This window comes from Xyrauchen texanus, chromosome 3, assembly GCF_025860055.1.
Source record: "Xyrauchen texanus isolate HMW12.3.18 chromosome 3, RBS_HiC_50CHRs, whole genome shotgun sequence".
Classification (NCBI taxonomy): domain Eukaryota; kingdom Metazoa; phylum Chordata; class Actinopteri; order Cypriniformes; family Catostomidae; genus Xyrauchen; species Xyrauchen texanus.
In genome coordinates, this window is record NC_068278.1 from 30,130,891 (window position 1) to 30,134,342 (window position 3,452).

The following is a 3,452-nucleotide window of genomic DNA, read 5'->3' on the forward strand; positions in this document are numbered from 1 at the left end:
AAATCGTGAATATTGGTTTTTCCCATTCAATAAAAGTAAATGGTGACTGCGAGTCTCTAACATTCTGCCTAACAATAGGTTACTATCGTAACCCCGGTTCTCTGAAACATCGAGTGGAGAGATCCACCTATGGGAAGGACATCCGCACCTGACCTCTGCAGAAGCATCCAATTGCACCAAGTCTGGCCTGACAGACAGAAGCGCGTGTCCAATGCTCGGTAAGGGACTCGCCCCTTACCAAGTGCATAAAACACTCGTACGCGCTATCTTACCTCAGTGAGCATATTCGCTTCTCGTGCAGCAAGCGGGGCAAGCTTGGTGGATCTCTCCACTCGATGTTTCAGAGAACCGGGGTTACGATAGTAACCTATTGTTCTCTTTCATCATCTCGTATTCGAGATCCACCATATCTCCCATAGGACAGCTCCCCGATTGCCTAATACACTACAATGAGGCCCTGAAAGCCAGAGGACGGTCACCTCGAAAGGCGGTGCATGACACGTCACACGGAAACCACCCCACAAAGTGAGGAAGCCACTTTAGCAACAAAGAATAGCATATGGTAACATGCATTCGTGAATAAACCTGACCGCACTCTCATGGTGAATATATGGTGGCAGGTGTAGAGTAGAAACCTGCTTAGTGACTTTAAAGTGCTGGACTAGGCAGCCCAGACTTAAGGAGGGGTGGAGGGCCTAAGAGCACAAAGCTACAAAGAGCCGACACCCAGGACAGAATGAGCTACCGGGGTTCTGGTGACATCTAGCCGGTGGTATCTGGCAAACGTATATCCCTTAAATAGAGCCCAAGAGGCAGCCATACCTCTAGTGGAGTGAGCTCTGATGCCCTCTGGGGGCTGCACTCCCTTTGATTCATATGCCAAAGATATAGCTTCCACAAGCCAATGAGAAAGGCGTTGCTTGGAAATGGGGTTCCCTGAGTGCGGGGGGCCCCAAGAGATGAAAAGCTGGTCGCTTTTTCTAAACGAGCTGGTCCTGTCTAAGTATGCCCGCAGGGCATGTACAGGACACAAAGCGTTCAACCTCTGATCCTCTGTGGAGGAGAAAGGAGCTGGGTGGAACGCGGAGAGCTCAATCACCTCACATGTGAATGCCGGGAAGCATTTTGGCATAAAGGCCGGGTTGGGCCTGAGAAAAACCTTATCTCCACTGAGAGAGAATTTAGTGCACGAGGGATGAACAGAGAGTGCATGCATATCACTGACCCGCTTGGCAGATGCCAAGGCCAAGAGCAAAGCTGTCTTGAAAGACAACTTCTTAAGGGAAATACTCCCAGGGGCTCAAACGGCTGTTGAGACATTGCGTCCAGCACCATGGAGAGGTCCCATTCAGGAACGACTCTCCTGGGGACTGGAAGAGAGCGGCGTGCGCCCTTCATAAACCTACTGAATAAGGGGTGTTGCCCCACCGTAGCGCTGTCGAACCCCACATGACATGCAGCGATAGCCGCTAAATAGACCTTAATAGTGGAAAAGGATCTTCCCTTGTCCATAAGGTCCTGCAAAAAGCATAAGATGTCGGTGATTGAGCACTGATATGACGTTACCCGTCGCCCTTCACACCACTCTTCGAACACACGCCACTTACAGTCGTAAAGAGACCGTGTCGAAGAGGCTCTGGCACACTGAATGGTGGCCACGACATGTGGGGGGAGCCCCAATGTGTTTAAGTTGGCCCTCTCACGGGCCAGGCCCAGAGGGCCACCCTGTCCGGGTGTGGGTGATAAATTTCCCCGTTCGCTTGAGACAAAAGGTCTGTGTGAAGTGGGAGGGGCCATGGCTGGGCATACAGCAGAGGGATAACCTCTGAGAGCCACGGCGCCTTGGGCCACCTGGGAGCTATCAAAATCATGGTCAAGCTCTGTTCCCTCACCCTGGCCAGAGACGGCGTTATGAGGCAAAGGGGAGGAAATGCATAAAGCAGCACGTTGGGCCACGGGTGGGCCAGTGCGTCCAAGCCGAGGGGGGCGTCCTTTTCCCGTAGCTAGAAGAACATAGGACAATGGGCGTTTTCGCGAGGTGAAGAGATCTACGGTTGGCTGGCCGAACCTCCTCCACAGTAGACACTATCTGAGGATTGAGGTGCCAGTCTCCGTAGAGCGGGTTTCCCCTTGACAAGAGGTCTGCGCCCCTGTTCAGTATGCCCGGGACATGGGTCGCCCGTAACGACAGGAAGTGCCGCCTGCTCCATACTAACAGCCAGTGAGTGAGAGCATGCAGCTTGGAGGAGCGCATCCCCCCCCCTGGCGGTTGATATATGCTACAGCTGTCGTGTTGTCGCAGCGCACCAGCACATGATGCCCCTGCACGCAGGGCAGAAAGTGATTCAGAGCCTTCCACACAGTGAGGAGCTCTAAATAATTTATATGGGCTGAGTGAAGTGTGCTTGGCCACACACCATTCACTGTTCTGCCCTCTTGCGTGGCTCCCCATCCTGTTAAGGACGCGTCTGTCGTCACTACTTTCCGCAGCATAATCGCCCCGAGAGGGGTCCCATGCGCGTGGAACTCTGCGTTCCTCCAGTGGCGCAGCGCTGCTGTGCACGAGCGCGTCACTGTGACACAGCGGCGGAGATCGTTTAAAGGGCTGAGATGAAGAGTTAAAACCCACTTCATGAACGCCCTCATTCTCAGAAGGCCCAAAGGCAGGACATGTATAGCCGCAGCCATAAGACCCTGTAGCCTGAGACATGCGCGATAAAGTATTCTCGTTCCTTCTTTGAATTGTGAGAGGCAATTCATTAAGGAGAGAACGTGCTCTTGTGAGAGACGCGTGCGCAATTTAACCGAATTCAGCTCCAGACCCAGAAAAGTAACTCTCTGCGCGGGAGTGAAATTGCTCTTGCTCACGTTCACTCTGAAGCCGAGCGCTGTGATGTGAGCAAGCACACGGGCAGTGTTTTGCAATACGATCTCTCTCGAATCAGCTATAATCAGCCAATCGTCTATGTAAGTCAGGATTTTGAGCCCCGCTATTCTCAGCGGTGAATGCCACTTTAGCCGCCCCCTGTGTCGCTCCTTCTTCCCATGGGATTGAAGACAACCCGGCTGGCGATGAAGGCGATACAGAGATGATGGCGGGCTCTGTTTCGTTGGGTAAATCCCCACGAACCACCCGGCCCCCGACACGCTCGTGTGCTTCCGTCCGGGCTCGGGATGAGTGCGACTTGCCACACGGCCAGCCGGCATTCTCCCTTCACTGCATCTGAGATGAGCGTGTCGGGAGGCGTGAGCGTGGGCTTCTACTGGAACCCCCCCCGTCCTCCCCACAGCCTTTTACTGCCCGTAACCGACCCCCTCGCTCGTCCGCTCTCACTACCATGGGTGGCGGAGCCGCCCACGGGTACACGGAAGTCCCCCAGGTGGATAGGGGGTTGCGATCCATCTGTGCCAGAGAACGCCGCCACCTGGCGGGACCGCCCGGTATTCCCCTC

At 54.3% G+C, this 3,452-nt stretch overlaps 1 pseudogene; it reads right to left on the minus strand.

Moving 5' to 3' along the window:
• Positions 1 to 709: 709 nt before the first annotated feature.
• On the minus strand, positions 710 to 2,710 carry LOC127624557 (uncharacterized; annotated as a pseudogene).
• Positions 2,711 to 3,452: the final 742 nt, after the last annotated feature.